This window comes from Echinops telfairi, unplaced genomic scaffold (assembly GCF_000313985.2).
Source record: "Echinops telfairi isolate 266 unplaced genomic scaffold, ASM31398v2 ScPeMD7_70;HRSCAF=299, whole genome shotgun sequence".
Lineage (NCBI taxonomy): Eukaryota > Metazoa > Chordata > Mammalia > Afrosoricida > Tenrecidae > Echinops > Echinops telfairi.
In genome coordinates, this window is record NW_022103968.1 from 14,129,672 (window position 1) to 14,152,402 (window position 22,731).

General features: G+C 39.3%; 1 protein-coding gene across 1 annotated transcript in view; it reads right to left on the reverse strand.

Annotated features, from left to right (window-relative positions):
* The window catches only part of ATRNL1 (attractin like 1), a gene marked incomplete at its 5' end in the record, with an annotated part of 662,506 nt that overhangs the window by 334,709 nt on the left and 305,066 nt on the right, over positions 1-22,731 (reverse strand). The window lies entirely within an intron of this gene.

Below are 22,731 nucleotides of genomic sequence, written 5' to 3' on the forward strand. Positions count from 1 at the left end.
TGTTTAAAGCAGGGGCTCTTCATTGTGCCCTGTCACAGGAAGAGGAGGGTTATGAAAATATGTGGGGGCATGTGCGCTGTTACAGGAGTAAGGGGAGACCCCTGGTCAGGACTGGGTAGGGTGAGGGATTACATCGGTCCTATGGGGCAAGGGACACTTCCTCTACCATGAACTGCCCGGGTTCCTGCATGGTACTCACATGTCTCACAAAACATAGCCCAACGCTTATGGACATGTTAATATAAGCACTCAGTGCATTTCGCACAGTTGAATTGACACTGAATTTTTCAGAATGTAACTTTCGTGCACTTCCAGAAGGCTGACTTTGGCGTTGTTGCAAACTGTGCCGTGAAGTGTCTGCCCTTTCAGAAAACCACGTCATTAGACAGCAATGCTGCTCGTGGTGGGTGATTCACCAAGACCACAAGCCCCTCCACCGGCATCTTCCGCTATCACGTTTGCAGTAATGCCAGGAACAGACACAAGGATCTGCCTACTTCATTATGCCTCCTGGCACAGTCAGATACAAGCACTTAGATAGGGACATTGCTATTTATGTATTATTAATAACTTTCCTCTTATGTCTTTTTTCTCATTAGGGCATTTCTTGTATTTGTAAAATGATGTGTGCATCTAAATTATACTTTTAATCCATCTCATGTCATGCTGATAAAAGGAGAACTACAAAATATTTGTTCTAGTGGCATGGGGTTAAGTTCCATTGTTTCACATTCTCAACAGCACAGAATGTTCTGCACCAATATTACCGGTGGAGGTCAATTAAGCACAGTAGAAGGCCTGGTTAGTACCAAATGGGAGAGGTGCAGTTCCCAGTGTTGTTGGTCAGGAGTCCCTGGCTTACACTAGCGACATGACAATGAGAAAAACCCCTGCAAACAAAGCGTGCTTAGGGACAACGGGGTAGGTGGCTGATTTTCCCACGTGGTAGGTGGTTCAGGGAGGAACTGTTGCAATTGACAAAGCATGAAACCCTAAGATGTAGAGCCGGCATGACTGTGCAGGGCAATAGCATGTCGAGGTAAATTAAGTGTGTTTTCATTCATTTGTTAGGTATTAATCTATGCAAAGACCTCATGTTGAATTGAGTTGCTTGTAATTCACAGCACCTTGCTGCTGTAATTGCTCTCCCGTCTCTGCTGTACCAAAGTGTGCTGGGCTTGTCCAGAAAGTGTAAAATCAAGTGTTTAAAAAAACAACAACGCCAACAAGAGCAAGTGTTTTCAAACTTCAGAAGAGAGTTATTAGAGAGTGAAATAGTCAGGAAGGAATTGAGCCACCGGCCTGCAGGTTGCCAGCTCCACACATGACCCACTAGGCGACCAGAGCTCGCCTCTTTGCCAAAAAAAACTAAAAAGTTCACTCAAATGGGAAGAGGTAAGTATAAAAATCAAAGCACGTAGTTTTTCCATGTAATGTTTACCTATTTGAGGAGGCAAAGGGGAATAACAGGAATGAAGAATTGATTGATAGAAATCCAGGTTTCCACTGTCTACCTCAATGATGATCTCACCCATATGCAAATGACCAGAACACATCTTCAGCTTTGCCAAAAATCTCTACTGTGTTATACTCAGTTTCAAGCAGGAAACCCGTTTTCAGAGACAAATGTGAGTGATTTCACTATTTCATAAGAGAAGCCAGATATAACCATATTTAATATTAGTATTCATGATATTTTATCTAAATCCAGAAATGATACAGGTAAAAGCTGGATTCGCATGCACTTTTCATATTGCACTTGTAACCTAGGACAGGCAAGTGCATGACAACTCATTACAGCCATCAGTATGGAGCACAATTCCTCACAACTGGTTCAAGGGGCCAGATCATGAAACGGGGGAAAAGACTGAAGAAGTCTTCAATGATTTCATGCCACTTGGATCCACAATCAACTCTCAAGAAAGCGGCAGTCACGAAATCAAACCACGTAATGCACTGGGTAAATACGCGGCAGGAAATCTATCTGAAGTTTTAACGAGCCAGTGTGCCACTTTGAAGACAGGGGTGTGCCTGTGCACGTGTGAACGCTGGACAATAAGGACCACAGAGGAAGCGATGCGCTTGAGTTATTCTTTTAGAAAAAAAATATTGAAAGCTCCATGGACTACCAGAAGACCAAACAAATGAATCTTGAAGGAAGCATATCCACAAAGCTCCTTGTAAGCCAGGCTGGAGAGACGTCATCTTCTGTGCTTTGGACGTGTTGTCAGGAGACACCAGTCCCCGGAGAAGGCTATCATGGTTGGTAAAGCAGGTTAGTGAAAAAGGGGCAAACGTTCTATGACACAGATTGGCACAGTTGAGCCCTCACAATGGGCTCAAACCTGACCACCTTAGTGAAGATGTGCAGGGCTGGTCAGTACTTCCTTCCATGATACATAGGGTCACTATGGGTGGGAACTGAGAGGGGCCTAATAACAAGAGCAACCAGGGATGGGCAGGAAGGAGAAGAGGCAAAGGGAACTCACTACATAGAGAACACTGAGCTTGCTCAAAGTTTTATACACACACACACACACACACACACACACACATACACAAGGGGGTACCGGAATTGTGTTGGGTGGAGCAGAACTTTCATAGCATGCATTTTTTTTTTTTTCTTGCTAAGCGAGCATCGAGCAACTGGCTCTGAGTTAGTGCACCCAGGGGCATCACCTGGGAAGGTTCTTTTTGTCATAGTGAATTTTTTGTAACAGCACTCTCAAGCGTCGATTTTTGTGATGGCTGATTTAAGAGAACAGCGTGTGGCTGTGAAATTTTGTTGACTGCTAGGGAAAAATGCCGCGGAAACTGTTGTGATGTTGAACATCGCTTACAAGGACAGCGCTATGGGGAAAACTCAAGTGTACGAGTGGCTTTCTTGTTTCAAACAAGGTGAAATGTCGATTGCTGACCAAACCTCCTTCTGGACATCCGCCAGCTTCCCAAAGGACAAAAATGTCAACTGGTAGTACATTTGGAGTTTGTTCTACCAGGTCAGAGTGTTAATCAAGCTTCCTATTTAGAGGGTCTGAAAAGATCGTGTCACAGTGCATGACAAAAAATGCCTGATTTGTGGCAGACAGGGGACGGGTTTTGCTACCACGACAATGCACCTGCTCACTCAGCCATCTCAGTGCACCAGTTTTTGGCAAAACATAGCATACCTCTCTTGTCCCACACACCTGACTGACCTGACCTCACTCCATGCGACTTCTTTTTGTTTCTGCAAATGCAGAGGGACACAAAGGGACAGAGATTTGATAACGTAGAAGAGGTGAAGAAAAAAACAAGGGAGTGTTTTTAGCCATCCAAACAGATGAGTTTGAAAATGTTTCCAAGAACAGAATTGCAGGTTTGACAAATGTATTAAGCGTAATGGAGAGTACTTAAATGGTGATAAGGTTGTTTTGTAAAAAAATTTAAATACATAGCTTTGAACAAAAAATTCCATTTTTTTAAAGTAGCCCCTCGTATGCACCTACACAGACACACAGTTAAACATATATATGTACATACATATATATATACACAAATATATATACATATATACCCAGACACAAAATATATATACATATATCATAAATTCTTTAAACATGAAAAATTCACACTTGTATGTTGACCTTCAAATCATTTTGTTGATAAACACTAATAAAGTGCATATTTACAGAGTAACTACTGTGTGTCAAGACACAATTTATACTATATTCTATGTTGTTCTGGAGATACATAGATAAATAAGAAATCATCTTGGAGAGAAATAAGCACACAGACACTTTCATGGTGGTATCATCAGTCCCATAACGGAAGGGCAGTGTGATGTAGAAGCACTTGGGGGAAGGCCTAGCGCAGATGGAGGGTTTCTATCCCTAACGTCCAGAGAACCTGAGAGCTGAAGGTTCATCAGAGGATATTGTGATTCGTGTTGACAGTGGAGGTCAGCGTTGGGTGAGGCAGAGAGGCAAGGCTGTGATGGCTGTACGCAGGTTGCTGGGGTGGAAGGAGACACATTGAGAGAGAGTCCTGGGGAGAGAACTGTGGTAGTGTCACATCACCTGGTGTGTGCTTTGATTGGATGCAGATAATTTTGGATGAGGAGGCATAAAGGACAAAAAGTGCACACAGGATACTTTCAAATACTTGGCCATTTATATAAAATATTTGTATAGGGCCCAGGGCTAGCAACTAGTTCTCCTGGGTTCCATCACGACCAACAAAGTCAAACGCAGACAGACCAGAAGTTGCTTGTGGGTAAGAGCAAGAAAAGTTACAGGTCAAAGCTCTGCTAGAGACTTAATCTCCCTCTAAGAAAACAAGGGAAACCTGCCTGCAGAGGCAGATAAAAGGGCACGGGCTCCAAGGTGATGGCCAATCATGCTGTTTGAATGAGCTCTGCTCTTCATCCTGCATTAACCCAACCATCTGCATCAGGCTCCTGGGTGGCTCAGGACACCTCTCCCAAGTTGCCCACTCCAGGACTTGGATCCATAATTTTTTCCTGTTCAGACAATTGTTTCAGGTACCCACATTTGGCAAATGCATAGCCATCCGAGTTCTGCTTCATTGGCCACGACGAGCCTGTTTCAAAGCCCTACTCCTGACAGCCCGAACAGCAGTGCCGAAAAAGGGCATATCAGATGTCGGAAATAAAAACATGTTGAGCTTTTAGATGTTTTTCCCCAAAGACCTTTTTATTGGGAGCGAATACAGATATCATACAATTCCATAGGAAGCTTTTAGATTTATTGCTAAATATGAAAGGTTTTATTTATGAGGCAAATGCTTTTATTCAATTTTGCATTTACAAGTATCAGAATACCTATCGGTCATGTTTACATTTTTTAATGCTGTGACTATTTTATGTGGTGACAAGGATAAACTATTATTTTTAAAGTGGCTAGTTTAAATGCTTATTTTCTAGCTTTTAACTCAAAACAACATAACTACAGGATTTAAATTGGTAATGATACTTTCCCTTTTGTGAGTGAAAGAATATCTACATGCACTATAGATTTCTAATAATTCATATATAATAAATGAAAAGTGACTTAGAAAGGAGGCCACGCTCAGAAGAAATTAAAGCTTTACTTCATTAAAACAAAATTGAAATAAATAGCAAGCTGTTCTTATCTAATGGTTTTTAGACTTAATGGTCCCTCATGGAATAGCCAGTTATAACAACTTAACTATTACAAAGAAATATTTATTCTATATGTGTTCTGAGAATCTTAAAAAGGAAATATATGCGAGAAGGCATGTTTTTATTCAGACGGTATTAAGAATATATGAGATCCAAAGTATACTCCTTCTTTCAGGTTTTGCTCATAAAAGAAAATATGTTTTTAATGAATAATTAATAGGAGTAAGTATATACATATCTCCATTGTCTAATTATCCTAAATGCTTATCATTCTCCACGTCATCTAAGTTCACTTGTACTGGTCAGATGTATTTCATATTTCACAAATCATTCAATGGAAAGCAAGTGTGATATTGATATATTAGGAACCAAAGGTTTATCAGTATTCATTATGAATCAGTACAGGTATTTCAAGGAATTTAACTTTTAGCTCACATTCATTCAGTAAATTGTATTGTAGTATTTGTGAATGATGCATGATTTTAGCATTTCCAATAAGAAGAAAAAAATACAAAGTTTTAAAAAGCTCTAACTTTTTCACACCATATTATGCTAAGGAAAGGGTGGAGGACACAAACAATTATTTCTGGCAGATTCTTTTTGATAGGGAGATGCTAAGAATCATATTTAATCTATGAAAATATGTAAAATTATATAAAAAAGTAAAAATGCATATGAGCAATATTTACTAACAACTATCTACTTTGAAGCAAAGATTTATAAAAATCCCTAACAAAATCATGAACAACCTGGTCAGTTCTCATACCTGTTTTTATAAATTCTTCAAACAAGAAAACTTTAATTGAGTTCAAGATCACAGTTAGCTATTTAACTAACTAGTTCATCCTAGCATACATCACCTGTAGGTAACACTTGTTGGGCCAACTATAAGTTCCATATACAATATTTATATACTGTTGCCATAGAAAGAGTGATAAATTTAGCACTAACCAATCATTAACCCATGACAAAAGAACTTCAAATAAGTAAATTGACCAAAGATATCTTTGTGTGATGGATTCAAATAAAATAAGTTAAAATTCTTACAAGATGTTTGCGTAAAGTTTGCCTCTAAGTTCTTGTGAGTTGTACAAATTTTGTGAATGTATTTTCATCTTTTTCAAAGAGATGCCCCCTTTTAATTCATGCCTTTCTACTCTGGGAACACTGATTTTTTTCCCCCTTACAAACATAATGGTGGACAACAGCTTAAAAAAGGGCTTAAGATGAAAAGTTTTCCCAATGACATCAGGAGTACATTCAAATTCTCATTATGTCTAAAACTAAATTCAAGTATTGACGCATATATGGGTATTCAGAAAACACTGCTGAAGACAAATGTGTGCATAAGCAAATGTGGTGAAGAAAACTGATGGTGCCCGGCTATCAAATGATATAGTGTCTAGGGTCTTATAGACTTGAAGGTAAACAAGCAGCCATCTAGCTCAGAAGCAACAAAGTCTACATGGAAGAAGCACACCAGCCTGTGTGATAATGAGGTGTCAAAGGGATCAGGTATCAGGCATCAAAGAACAACAACAAAAAAAAATAAACCGATGCAAATGCGGGGGGTGGATTGGGGACCCAAAACACATCTGTAGGCAACTGGACATCCCCTTACAGAAGGGTCATGGGAGGAGATGAGCCAGTCAGGGTTTTGCAGTGTAGCAACAATGAGACATATAATTTTCCTCTAGTTCTTAAAGGCTTCCTCCTCCCCAACTCTCATGATCCCAATTATACCTTACAAATCTGGCTAGACCAGAGGATGTACACTGGTACAGATAGGAACTGGAAGCACAGGGAATCCAGGAAGGGTGATCCTTTTAGGACCAGTGGTGATACAGGGAAGATGGAGGGAAGGTGGGGTACAAAGGGGGAACCGATCACAAGGATCTACATATAACCTCCTCCTGGGGGACAGACAACAGAAAAGTGGGTAAAGGGAGATGTTGGACAGTGTAAGACATGACAAAATAATAATAATTTATAAAGTATCAAGGGTTCATGAGGGAGGGGGAAGCAGGAAGGGAGGGGGGAAATGAGGAGCTGATACCAAGGGTTTAAGTGGAGAGCAAATGTTTTGAGAATGATGTACAAATATGCTTTACACAATTGATATGTGTATGGATTGTGATAACAGTTGTATGAGCCCCTAATAAAATGTTTTAAAGAAAGAAAGAAAACACAGATTCCACTAAGTCAAATTTAACCTTCTGTGACTCCTGGTAGTATCATATGGAAGTAAAATTTTGCTGAAGATCATCCAACAATAGCTGCAGCAATACACTGACAAGAAGTTGCCAGAGGTTCGGGCCAGATTCAGAAGAGGATATGGAAGAAGTAGACATATTTATGGTATTCTCCGCTTTCAGTCACGATCCAGCTGACATCAACAAAGATAACCCTTGTTTAAGCATTCTTCTGCTAAATAAAAGATTGGTGATCCCAGACTACCCCCAAGCTCTAAGGATTTCAATTTTTTTATTTATTATTATTATTTTTTTTAGGAAATAACAGAAAAACAGAGCAGAAAGAATTCCTTCCTAACTAGGAACAAGTTGAAAAACCAAAACAGCGCCACCCTCTAATAAGCTCTCCTCTGTGGAGGCAGCAGTCAGTGCTTGTAAGATCATTAGCTTCATATGTCATTTAATTTTTACTGGCAAAAAAAAAACAACATAAAATGATCAAAGCAGTCAGAAATGAGAGAGAAGATCAAACTATAGAACGCAGCCTTTCTGCTCTATTTTCCCTGCTGTTTCCTTAAAAAAAAAAAAAAAACTGAAATCCTCATGTCCAATCATCCTGCTTAATCTGTTCTATAAATGTGTTTAGGAGTATTTAAATTCATTGGCAGTTACATACTCATTTGCTTTGCCATTGCCTGAAGTATCAAATTACCTCCAAATTTGATACTGCTAATCATTATTCATGGGAAGCTCTGGTGATACAATGGTTAGCATTCTTCAACTAAACATAAGGTTGGTGATTCCAGACCAACCCAAGCTCTGTGCGAGACAGACCTAGTCATCCACGCAGCCTAGAAACCTAGGCTCCTATACGGGCTGCCCTCCTCCTTCACGAGAGTCACTGTGGGTCAGTCTACTGATGACACCTGGCAGTACATCACAACAGCGCAATCAATAATGAGCTCTTTTAAAATTATTTTTATTATTAAAAGGTCATGTTATTGGGAGCTATTACAGCTCTTATAACAATCCATACATCAATTGTATCAAGCATATTTGTACATATGTTGCCATCATTATTTTCTAAACATTTACTTTCTATTTGAGCCCTTGGTATAAGCTCCTCTTTTTTCCCTCCCTTCCCCCTTCCCACCCTCAGGACCCTTTGATAAATTACAAATTATTATTTTCATATCTTACATGGACTGCTGTCTCCCTCTTCCCACAGTTTCTGTTGTTTATCCCCCTGGTGTGTCTGTGTGTGTGTGGGGGGGGTAATATGTCAATCATTGCGATTGGTTTCCTCTTCCTCCCCTCCTTTCCCCATCTTCCCCCTACACTCCTGGTATTGTTACTCCCATTCCTGTTCCTGGATCCCGTATGTCCTGAGCTCTTATCTCTTATCTGTACTTAAGTACACGCTCCAGTCTCACCCACAGTGAAAGGCAGGACTGGGGTCGTGATAGTGGGGGGTGAAGGAGCCTCAAGGAACCAGAGGACTAGTGTGTGTTCCATGAGTGCTGTTCTGCGCCCTGGTTGACTCATCCCTTCCTTATGACCCTTCAGTGAGGGTCGCATTAATGAATTATTTAAAGAAACAAAAACAAAAAAGCCCAACGGGGTAATTTCAACTCACAGAAACTCAATATACGGTTTTTGAGAATATAAACCTTTCGGGGAGCAGGTAGCACACAAGTCCCTAGGCGGTGCACATGGACACGCACAGGACAAATGGAGAGAGGCTGGCAGTTTGGAACCCACCCAGAGATACCTGGCGAGACAGGCTAGGCGATATGACCTGGAAAAGTCGCAGTCTTGGAAACCCACTGGAATGCTGCTGTGCCCTGGCACTCACGAGGCGGTCGTGAGTCAATGTCAACTCAATGATGACGGCAGAAACGATCATTAATATCAAATATTACGCTTGAGTAGATGTCGAATATAATATATTCAAGGAACATATGCCTATAAGAAAAATAATCACCTGACTAATTATTCATATATATATACACACATATATATATGATTGAATATCAAAGTCATTGACCAGTTATATAACCAAATTTTATAAAACAAAGGTTAAGGCGAGGCTTCTTGGACACGTGAACAAATAGCCTCTAGAATGGACTACCAGGATGTTTGCACAGAGTAATGTCCTGTTAGATCCGCTCTGCATACAATAAGGTTTCAAAGTCTTTGAACACATTGGATGAAGGTCACTGAACTGATTTATTCTGCACATGTTCAGTTTAAGGCTTACAATAATGAAATCATGCTCACAAGGAAGAAAACGGCCCCGTGTTAAATTACCAGAGGCCATGTTAATAAGGCCTTCTACCTAATTTGGTTGATAGAAGCTTCCAGCTCCAATACCATTGATGTATTTAGTAATTCTGAACTGCCTAAGTGGAGGGGAGGAGAAGAGATCCTTTCTAAAGAAACATAGATAATCCTGAAGGTCTATTGTTGTTCTTGGGGACAATAGCGCTCTTAGTTCTATTCGCTAATTTACTGTCACTTTATCACTTTTATCTCCCACTTTAAGTCTGTTTCTTTTATTGAACCATCTATTCAGCTGATAATTCATTTAGACTTTTGAAGTTCTATGCCATAAAAACTCCATTTAACTGCCTCCTAAATGGTGGTTAATCGGCACAAATTTTAAATTTGACCTTAAGGGAACAGCTTACCCCTGAAGTGATTAGGACACTGAGAAGACAGACATGGACTTAAAAGTGTACTTGCTTTTAAAGATTGTTTTCTTGCATTCAGACAGTGAGTCTTGAGCAGATGGGTATTGGCCAAGTGTCCTCTTTGACAGTAAAATGCAGACTCATCTTCCCATTTGAGTGCCAGCGACACGGCTCAGAGCCTCACTCAAGCATGAGATGAGGTGTCAAAGTGCTTTGTTAACAAACTTATTTCCCAGATGTGTTTAGAACAGGGACAGAAGGCTCAAGTACTCTAACATCCCGAACAATTCAATTACAGTTATCTTATGGTGCCATCAGATATTTTTCTTCAACAATCAAACAACCTCGGCTGGAAACCTCTAGCAATAACATAAATAAAGGACCATCTGGCTAGAATAATTAAGGAAGGCTGGAAATAAAACATTAATTAGTGCAGTATTTCAAACGACCTTCAGAGGCCTTATTATGAAATTATATCCAAAACAGGTAATCATTTATTCCATGTTGCTGTTAAATTAACTAGGCATGAATAAATACAAATACCAAATTTCTCCTCTTTCAATGAGGACTATTAACCCAAAATGATAATGACATTGTATTTCCTAAGCACAACAATTAAATTAAAGCCATAAATAAACAAGTGAGACTAAAATGTCACCACAAACACCCACAATTTAAATATTATAGTATTTTAACATTGAAAGGACCTTGTCTAATCTCAATGTTGGATGAGAAAGCAAAAACTCAGACAGATGACATGATTGTCTCAACTAGTTCGCACACAACCAGAGAGTAGAAAGGACTACAGAACTAATCCTCCAGTTCTAATTTACATAAAACACTAGATAAATTGCGCTGGTGGTACCCTGCTACTCAATGAATTAAGTTCATAAAAACTTGCTACAGGAAAAAAAATTATAAATGTAAAAAAAAAAACAAAAACTTGCTTCAGTTACGATGAGACAGGGCCTAAACTATTCCTAAAAAAGAGTTTGGGCCAGAGATGACTAGCTATTCACCAATGGTTTCATCACGAAGAGTTGCTATTCTGAAGCAGAAGTTCGGAACATGTTTACTACCCCAGGCCCCTTTAGCATCCAGGTGTGGCCAGTTGGCTAGTTCTTGTTAATGAAATGCTGCAGATACGGGCATATTTCACTTCAAGGCCATCATTTTTAAGAAGCAGATATGTGTTTTCCACATTCTCTTCCCCATTCAGCCAGCAAAGAAGAACTCCGAGATAAAAATAGCTTACTGGCAAGAAAATCCACATTTGACTTGCTGAAGGGAGAAATACGCATTCCCTTAGAAACTAACATTAGCATTACCACACAATCGAGTAATGAAGAGGACCAAAGGAGGTCCCTTGTATAATAACTTTCAAGCTGGAGCATATATTATAGAAATATACCAATGTATATCTTTAAAGATTAGAATGAGATCATAATATCTTTCCTCAAGATCAGAATAATTTTCAAATTCTTTAAATAAAAACCATATTTCAAGGGCTTAAAGAAGTTTGTGGGGGGGAAATAAAAGGAATTGAAAGACAATGGAATTTTCCCACTAACTTTTTTGCTTGCAACTCATGGTGACCCTACAGTGTCCAATGGAACCGTCACAGAGAGCTTCGAAGGCTGTAATCTTTAGGCAAGCCAACTGCCACCTCTTTCTCCTAGCCCATGGGTTAGAACCATCAACGTTTTCATTAACAGCCAAAGGCTTTAGCCACTGAGCTCATCAGGGCTCCCTAGGTATAATCATAAAACCTTAAAAAAACTCACTGCAATCAAGTCAGTTCCGACACAGCAGCCCTATAGGACAAAGGAGAATTGCCCTTGTGGGTTGCCAAGTCTGTAAACCTTCAAGGGAGTAGAAAGCCTTATCTTGCTCTCAAGGAGCAGCTCATGGATGCGAATGGATGACCTAGTGGTTGTAGCGCAACACAGAACCCACTGTAGCACCAGAACCCTCTGAGCACAATATAAATCATCATTGATTGTTTCCCTTGAACCAAACTGCACACACATTATTCATTTCTTTCATTCTTACAGTGAGATAGCTATCATCCAAGTTCCCATGTCAGAGATCTGAAATCTTAAACCAGCACATGGCTGAGGAAGGATATGAATTCAGGTCTCCCTAACTCTCAGCCTGCACTCTACATGATGGAAATCTAAAGGCTTGAACATGAAACTTTTAGCGTGGCCTTGAGTGAGTTACTCCATCCCTATGGGCCTCTTTCCCCTTCTTGGTAAAAATGGGCTTAAACCTCTACGCAGTGTTGTTAAGGGACAGAAATGAGAGAACCTAACAGGGTCTGGTGACAGTGGGTGGCTAATGCTCGTTACATCTTGTACGGTAAGACTAGGCTGTTGACCCAAAGGGGTCCAATCATATGCGGGCTGGAGAACAGAGAACTTTGTTTCTCTGGCGCCAATTACAGTGGGGTGGGCGGAAATCGCAGCGAATCGCAGCGAGCCCCTTGCAGTGACTCAGCAGTCACCCAGCTGTCCACTTCCCTTCGGTGTTGTAGCGCTTCCAGCCCTCAAACAACAGCTCTTCAACTCTGTGATCTCCGAATATCACTTCACTCTTAAAACAGTATTGAAGATCCAAAAATGTTCTTGTAGGTGGTTTGAAACCAGGAAGATTCACAATATTAGAAATAAAAATTAAACCGTTTTTAAGTAGCTATTAACTTGTTTGGATTAGCAATGATAAAACATTCTATGTAAACAAAATAATATGTTTTATAAAACACATTATTGTACTTAACCACCCCAAAACTCTGCAGGAAGTGACCAGATCTTCATAGTAGTGAGCTTAATAGAGGACTTCTGAATTACAAGTCTGCTTTGGCTTTTTATCTGTTATGACACGCCGTTGGGGTTGAAATGTCAAGGAAAATCTGGTTGCATACTGATAAGGAGTTGGAGGGGAAAAACGCTTTATGTATTTTAATTCTATTAAACAAAAAGAAATCAGGTTAGACTTGATTTTTATTGCATTTGACGAGGAGGTTTATTTGGGGTTTTTTGTAAAACAATTATTCTTGTTGGGTGCTGTCAGGGGGTTCTCATAGTAATCCCATGTGAGAGTTAAATTGTTTCATACGATTTTCCTGCCCATAAGTTTCACAGGTTGCCACATGGCTGTCCATTCTGAGATCTGATGTGGTCACCCTCCATTTTCTGAGAAGGTGTATTTTCACATAACAACCTGATCTTTGAACCCTAACCAGGTCAATGAGTGAGAAGTGAATTTATCGGTTTTTAATTATCTTGGGTGTCTGAAACTGCTGGATCCCATAGTAAATCTGTTTAATTTTCTGAGGTAGAAACAATTTGAAAAGGGGAATATACAATGTTTATATTACCACTGTCAAAGTTTGAGGGCTCAATTTCTCCAAATTTTAACTCTTGCTAATGTTTAACTTTTTTTTCAATAGCCATCTCAGTGGTGTTTCATTATGACTTTGATTTGTAGTTTCTTAAATTTTTTTATTAATCATTTTATCGGGAGCTCTTACAGATATTGCAACTATTCATAATCCAATTAGATCAAGCATAATCATACAATTGCTGTCACCATCAGTTTCAAAACGTTTTCTTCTTCTTGAATTCCTTGATATCAGCTCCCTTTTATCCCCTCTCTCCCCAGCCCTACCCCCTAGGAACCCTTGTTATATTATAATTATTATTATTGCTTTCTGGGTCTCCATCATCCAATATATCTGTTCACCCAGAATTCTGCTGTTTGTTCCCCTCGAGAGGGATTATACATTCATCATTACTATCAGTTTCCTTTTCCCCCACTCCCCACCCAATTCCTGTACCCTCAGGAATCATTACTCCTGTTACTGTTTCTGAAGGGTTATCTCTCTTGGCTTTCATGCAACCAACAATTTTAATTGTACAAATGAACATACTCATGTCTAACAAGATTAATGTGGTAAAATAAGAACCATAATAGTTAGGGAAGATAGTAGTAAAGAGCTAGCGAATAGTTATGTTTCTGATCAGTGCTATACCATACCCTGGACTTAACATCCCTTCTGTGTGGCCCTACTGTGAGGGGGTGTCCAATTATCTTAGTTTCTTAAGTTTTAGCCATGTTGAGTATATGTGATTATATGTGAACACCATCTACCTCCCTAGAGTAACTGCTACTGATTAGTCTTGTTTTTTGAGATTTACGTAAAGAGTACTTATTCTTATTATTTTAGTTGTTTGTTCCCCCCCGCTATGTTTGGGATATTTATCTACATTTCCACAGATATTTTTAATGGGTAACTTGTTTTCTTTCCCTGTAGATTTGTGCCCTTATGAAGATATATTATAAATGGGTTTTTTATTCTATTATTGATGGGCACTTGAATCGTTTACCGATTTTGGCAATTACTAATAATGTCATTTAACACTTTCTTGTGTTTTTGGCAAGCCTACTATGCAGTCCTATTTAGCAGAACAGGTCACTCATTGAATACACAGGAGCTCAGCTCCACACAATGATGTTAAGTAACCAATTTATACTTATTAGAGACATGAATGAGGAGGGTTTCAACAGCTGGACATGTGTGTCAACAGTTGGTATTGCCTGCCTTTCATGTTAGTCACTTAGGTAGATACATAGATGTTTCCAGTGGCTTTATTTTGCATTTCTTAACGACTAATCAAGCTGTTCTAAACCATCGGCAGCTCCTCAGGGGAAAGACTGGGCTCTTACTCCTGTAAGCAGTTACAGTCTCAGAAACCCAGAGGTGGTCACTATAAATCAGCATGGACTTGATAACCATGAGCTTGGATTTGGAATAAAGTTGAGAACCTCTGAACAGACTTATTGCCTAACTGATGCCCTTGCTTACTGGTATCTTCTTTTGGAAAGTGACTGCTCACATTTGTACCCTTTTGCCTAGTGTGCTCTCTTTAAAAAAAAAAAAATCACAAAAATTTCATTATAATTTCTGACAAATTTATGACCTGAAAAATACATTTTTCCACACTATAGCTTACTTTTCAACTATTTAAATAATAATGCATTTTGATAACAACAAGTACTTAGCAAAATTTAGTCCATTACTTTTTCTTTTATGGCTAGTAATTTTTATATCCTGCCAAAAAAGAAAAGGAATTCACTAAGGTCATAAAGATGTTAAATAATAATGCTCTTTTCACATTCTGATCCTGAATCTATCCAGCATTGACCAAGTGCATTTTTTTAAAAGCCTGTAGAGAATGTCTACTTTGACACAGTAAAAAATTAAAAGATTAGAAATTTTAGACAAATTATTTCTCCAGCAGCAAAGCATTATGATGGTTACGCAAAATATAATTTTTCTCAAATCCCTTGACTTATGTGGGAAGTGGCTCCATTAGACTTAATGGACTACTAAATTATATGAATTTTTGACATCTTATTTGCTTACTGCCTGGTGGTCAATTAAACTCATTGTTGCAGTATGAATTTTATCAACCATAAAAGATGTTACCATTTACCAGAATCCAGGCCTATCAAACTCCAAATATAAGTATCACTATTCTTTGAACCTCTAGGAAAAGGTCAGTGCTTAGCATGGTTGATGGAATCCAAGTTCCATTATAGACACTAATGAATTGCTACTTGTGTAGCATGAAATGGAAAATCTGTCTCGTTATAGTCACTTACAAAATGGTAAGGCTAATTTGGCAAAGATAATAAAAGTGTACAATAGTCATGGAAAGTTGTTGGATTAATTTTTCTTTGCTATTTTTCATTTATATTAATTTTCACATTCAGATTTCACTTTCTTGTTCTGGGTTTCATGAATATTTCATTATGAAGATAATACATATAACATGTTGTTTTTTCCTAGTAGAAAACCAGAGTTGTCAAACTCAAGAATCCCGTTGGTCCTGTGACAATAATGATGATAAATTTGAGGAGGATTAGATACTATCTTTATTCACAGTGCCTACTGCAAGTGGCTATAGTTTGCTAACAAACATCTCATGCCCTGTAGGAGAAAAGAACTTGTTTCCTTAAAGTGAAAATCCACAGACCAAATTCCAACACAGAGTAAGCTCTTCAAGATTAATCCCAGAACAACTAAATCTAAAAGCTCACAGTATAAAATTTATATTAGCATAGACAGAACCGAGACTCAAAAAATGTCTCTGTTGCATGACAGAAGTAGTTTTTACCACTAGAGATTCATGCACTTTTACAAAGAAGAGTGGGCAAGAAGACTGTCTCTTGAAATTTAGCTTTAGGGATAGAAATTGTCTTTAAAATATTGATGCATAATTTTTAATTTTTATTCCTCATATCTATGCAATGTGGTTTATCAAAAAGTATATGTGCCTATGTAATAATCTTACTATTTTCTTTACCTACTAGAGTGTTCTGGTATGATAAATGACAAACAATGGATAGTCCATCACCAGATGCTTAGCCCCTTATATGAGTTTGCTTTTTTTTAGACCTCGCCAAGAATACCAAGAGAGTCATTACATGTAAAATTAGGGAGCTTGCTAGGATAAACAACATCTACTACATATTGGACAGGAATAAGAAAGAGAAAGATTGCTGGAATCCAATTCCAAATGGATTCTTTAAAAAACATGAAAATACTTATTATGCAGAAAAAGAAACATCCACTTTCTGATCTCTATCCTTACTGTGAATATAACAGAGGAGGAATTCTTCTTTACAGCCAGACTATTTATCCATTGAAGATCAAAGAAAGTGATCATGACTAATATACTTTTCTTTCTTAATGCCCATCAGGAAGATCTGATGCTTCTTTACTCTAGCATTTATTGGCTCCCCCCAATCCTGTCCCCTCCAAGCCTCATAAACCAGGTACCTGGATGACTGGCCTTCATGGTCTCGTCTCCACCCCCAAACCAAACTCACTGTCTTTGAGTCAGGCTGACTCACAGCGACCCTGTGGGTGTCTGAGACTGTAACTGTTTAAGGGAGTAGAAAGCCCAGGCTTTCTCCCGAGGGGCTGCTGGTGGCTTAGAACTGCAGCCCAATGCATATCCACTACACTCCCGGGTTCCCTCATCTCCATCTAGCCTCCAGAAATCACCTGTACTATACATCTATAAGTACAGTGTTTATGGTTAATTATTCTCCAGAATTCATTCACCGCCTTCTGTTAAGTAACGGAATACTCTGCATTTTAGCCAGGTACCGAGCTGCATACCAGTGGTATGCCGTGCAACTGCTGATGTTATCTTTTTAAGAAGGAATTTGCAAAGGATTTGATTTCTAGTTTCCTCCTTTCTATGGGAGAGTGAAGAGAATGTGGTACCTGAGCATCAGCGTCAGCCATCCAAGTGAGTTCAACCTCCAAGAACATGTCAAAGAGTCAGAGGGAAGGACCTCATTTCATAGATGAGTGTGTAGAACAGAACTGCCCAATGGCTCTGAACGATTCACCTTCCCAACATGGGAGACAAATACATTTCTCTTATGTTTCCCTTTTTCTTTTAGTCTCTATTATAGCAGCTCAGCCTGTACTAGAAATAATATACACTATATGGGTATGCTATGAGAAATGCAGATGTGGCCCATGTGTATAATACTTTGTAAGCCATTTATAAAACATAGAGATATGTTAATGTTAGCAATCCAACATTGTCCTCAGAGTGACCAGCATTTAAGGAATAATGCAGCAAGGCCTGAAGGCTGTATTTTCCAAGTGATCTCTCAGATCATCTCATATCAGAATGGTTTCTAGAAGGAGAAGCATGCACGTGGTAGAGGGTAGGCTTTTGTAAGAAACACGCGCCTTTGAATCAAGGGCACACTCTTGGGAGTTAGTTCACTTTACCTTTTCATGGAGGTCCTCGCCATTTGAGAGTAACAGAAGGAGTCAAGAGGCAGAAAATCTTTTAAATATATATATATATTCTCATTATGGGATAAAGTGATCAAAGGATTATGGAGCCAAGGGGCTGTTGTTCAGGTCCCAAACCCAACAATTGTTTCCTCTAAGAAATAGGGAAAGTCATCTAATTTTCTATGAGATGGGGACAGAACATGAGACGTTCCCTTAGGGCCCCTGTACTCCCAAAGCATCCCAGGCCCCGCTCAACCTTAGCACTTAGAAGATGAACTTCAATTGGGCATCTCTTTCACTTAATCCCACTCCAAGCACGAATGTGGAACTTATGTGGAGGCAAGAAACACATCACACATCAGGGGAGACAGGTTAAGGATCGCCAAAGTGCCTAATCAAGAGCATGCTGCTTCCTGATTTTTATCCAAGGAAATGACTTGTACGCAGGTGCTGGATTCTCTTTTTTGACTTTTCCCAGAGCAATGTCACAAATTGAGTTAGGGGGAAATACACTTGTCTAAAGTTTAGTAATCCAATATTTTCTTTTTCTCTAACATCAGTTTGTGCACTCTGAGAAGCCAATTTGCAAGTTTACTGCTACGATGAGTAAGATAAAAACAGGAGCTATTAAGAATAACTTCCAATAATTTAGTTTGCTGCCTGTCTAAGAAAACCTATAAAATATTGTCCAAGCTCTACTTAGGAAATCTATGTTTTTAACTCATCGTTGTAACAGAACCAGATATGCCAAACACAAACCAGAACATATTGAAACATTTCAGAAATGAATTCATGGACAGATGCTTAAGCAATATAGAGACCACAAATAAATTATTTGAGCCAAATTATGGTTAGCTCTAAGTATGATAATTACCAGGACAGCTGATGTTTCAAATGAACCTATGCTGCTTTGGCTACTGAACAACTTATAATTATCCCTGATCTTTTCACATACGTGCCCACCCCTCAAAAAAACAAACAACTGACACAGGAAAATGAAGAAAACAACATCACCACAAAACAATTCCTCACAAGATTGATAGAGTATGTAAGCAGTCATTTTTTCTTTCTTTAAACATAGTAAATATATTCTTAACAAGATGGATATATATGATAGACATATATCTATATGTGATACCATATACACCGAAGCCCAATCCCACAGACATTAAGATGGTGACAACTCACAATAACCCTTTAAAATAAAGAAATTCCTTTGAGTTTCTAAGACTGTAAGTCTTTACAAGGGCAGACCACCCTATCTTTCTTCCAAGGAGCAGCTTCAGAGTTTGAACTTAACCTAAAGTTAGCAGCCCAACACTACGCCACCAGAGTACTTTCATACATATATGTGTGTGTGTAAATACACATATATATATACACACACACATATAAAACATGTACAACCTATTGAAGAAGGCTTCACTAGTGTTGGGTATCTTGTCTTGGGTCAATACTGAAACCGTCTAAGCTGGCATGATGGCACACGATGCAGCATTGCTGGGTGCTCTTGAGGCAATTTCTAACTCATAACCACCCCATGTGACAGAGTTGAACTTCTTCCATATGGATTTCGAGGCTACAGTCTAATAGGAAGCAGGTCTTTCTACTGCAGAACTGCAGGCAGCTTGAATGTAACCAATGCACCACTAGGGCTCCTCCACCTGTAGTGAATTTATTATTAATAAGGTATGTCTTGGGAAGACAAGCTGGAGCAAAGTCAGAAGGTCAGAGAGGAGTGTGGCTTAATTAAGTAAGGATCTGTAGTCAAGGGTAATCGTTATAGATGATGCCCCTAACAGAGGGGCAAGTTAGGGCTGCTTGAGGGACTTTGAAGCCTCCTCTAGGTAGCAAAGAGGTTGGCTGGTTGAGATATTTGGTGAGTAGTAACTGGAGCCTTAGCTAGGACAAAAGAATAATAATTTATAAATTATCAAAGGTTCATGAGGAAGGAGGAACGGAGAGGGAGGGAAAAAATGAGGAGCTGATACCAAGGGCTCAAGTAGAAAGCAAATGTTTTGAGAATGATGATGGCAACAAATGTACAAATGTGCTTGACACCATGGATGGTAGTATGGATTGTGATGTTGTAAGAGCCCCCAATAAAATGATTAAAAAAAAAAAACAAACTCCTGAGCAGCCTTGTAAGGTACATTAGTCTCTCCCTATCTGGAGGAAAGAAGAGTGATGAAAATAAGAGAGTGTTAGCCAGGGTTCTCTAGAGAAACAAAACCGGGACACGTATGATTATAGATAGTTAGATGTATACAGCACAAAGAAATATAACAGCTAATTAGTCCACACAGCAGTACAGAGGGCTCAGTTCAACTCACTTCCATGAAACAGTTAATAAACAGGAAGTCCTTCAACTCACCAGGGATGCTAGGTCCAAGGTCAAGGAAGTAGACAGCTGAGTCTCCCTCTGGCAATACAGGCAAAGTCTGCCCACAGGCAGCAAACAGCAGGGCAGGTCACCAACAGTCAGCAGCTCAGGAGCTTAGCAAAGCACGCCCAGATGGAATATAGAACTCAAGCAATGCAAGATGACAGGATCCACAAACCTCAAGCTCAAGCAATGTACACACCAGCAGCATGAAGCAGGTCTTGAAGGAAACTCAAGCTATAAGACAGGATCCATGGGTTGGCTGTCCCACAGGTAGTGTGGCTCACAAGTTGAGGCAGAGAACTAGCTAAAGCAGCCATATGCTGGTCAGACCACCAGAGAGCAAGAGAGTGAGGAGTGGGCGTGGTCAAGGCATTTATCTCTTTGTTCACCTACCATCCTGTGACGTGATTAATCCCACATGTTTCTATTAGCCAGGTTGAGAAAATAAACCTATCACACAGATGAAAACAATTAGTATAAGTGATTAATGGACCAGGTATGCAAACTTCAGTTTCCAAGACCCTGAGGCTGGAAGAACTAGATGTACCCTGCTAGGAAAGGGATCACAGTAGAAGATCCTGGTAAGTGTGGAGGAAAATGTGAAAGAAAATCAAGCATCACAGAAAAGATGAGACTTCCAGCCAAAGAGAGACTGAGAGAACCCCAATATGAAGTAAAAGATCCACTGCCTTTGACTGCCTATATATTCTTATCTCCATTATGGAGTGCCAATCTAATTCCCCCCGTCATATGACTCAATATAATGACCAGGCCTACTCAAGGTTATGGCCCCAGTCATCCTTGAGGTCTGAAAATAAACTCACACGCTGGCTCATTTTCTGCCAAGCAACAGACAGGTCTCTATGGAGAACAATAACATTAGTGAGGTGGGCAACATCAGAAGAATCAACCATTTGAAATAAAAATCGGCAGCATTTGCCTAAGGTAAGGTGACCAGATTTTAACATTGGTAAAGCGGGACACCATTGATAAAACTCATATCCTGGTGAAATAGCCACATGGCAGCTGAAACCGTATACCCTAGCTTGTCGTGCATTCTTTCCAAAAATTGGGATTTTTTTTAAAACGTCGCGGGATGTGGGAAAAATTGTTAAAAATTGGGACTGTCCTGCCAAAAGCGGGACATCTGGTCACCTTACCTAAAGACAAAGTTCAGAAGGGTTAAGAACGGAAGAGGAATGGTAACAGGAAAGGAAAGATGTGGACAAGTTGGATACGGGATGTTTCACTGTGGGATTTCAGTCACTGAGATAAAACAAAAAGTGCATAGATCATTAAACAGAAAACTGGTTCGCTCTGAAAACCTTGATCCAATGCCCAATAAAAAATAAGTACTCATTAAAGAATATATTCTTGTCTTCTCAGTGTCCAAATCCTAAATTCTCTTTGATTAAATTACTCTGAGTTTAGAATGGGATGTTGGGAACTCAGAGAGTTAGGAAGTATTCTATTAAAAACCTAAATTTTGATACAACAGGCAAGAAAATACCACAAATAATCAATAGTAATTGCAAGACTATCAAAGCAGCAGCAAAGCTTCCGGTCAATACAGAATGCACCAGTATGGAAATTAATTTGGTCAGTGCTACATAGATGTCGGCTTGAAGGAGAAGCCGTGTCGGCATTAGTTCAAGCTACATAACTCTTGGTGATGTCCCAGTTGTGGTAAGCGGGATTCTCAGCAGTTATGAAAAAAAGCAAGAACCATGTGGAAAGTAATGTGGAGTTTACTCCTTGGCCTCTTTTACTATTTTAAGCTTTATAAATGCTGTGTATGCTTCTGGAAATATTTATTTTCCGTCTTTTGGGGATCAGCGGTCTACATGATCTCAGAGTTCTGCATTAACTCAAGACTATCCATTGTATTGTCAAATCTCTTTCCATAATAATTTTACATGCTTATTTTATGAGTAGATAATAAAATTTCTCACTGGTGGTGGGTTGTAATTTTGGATACATGCTATTTATTTATTTATTATTAAAAGATCATTTTATTGGGGGCTCTAACAGATCTTATAACATCATACATCAATTGTATCAAGCATATTTTCAAATATGTCACCATCATTATTTTCTAAACATTTTACTTTCTATTGAGCCCTTAGTATCAGCTCCTCTTTTTTCTCTCCCTCCCCCTCCACCTCATGACCCCTTGATAATTTATAAATTATCATTATTTTCATATCTCACACTGACCACTGTCTCCCTTCCCCAATGGTTTCTGTTGTTCATCCCCCCGGGGGCTGGGAGGTGGGAGTGGCTATGTGTTGATCATTGAGATACATTCTCTCTTCCTCTCCTTCTCTCCCCTCCCCACCATCCCCTACCCTCCTGGTATCCTTACTCCCAATCCTGTTCCTGGATTCCATGTGTCCTGAGCTCTCACCTCTTATCTGAATCCATGCACATGCTCCAGTCTAGCCCGCAGTAAAGGAAGGACTGGGGTCATGGATGGGTGAGAAAGC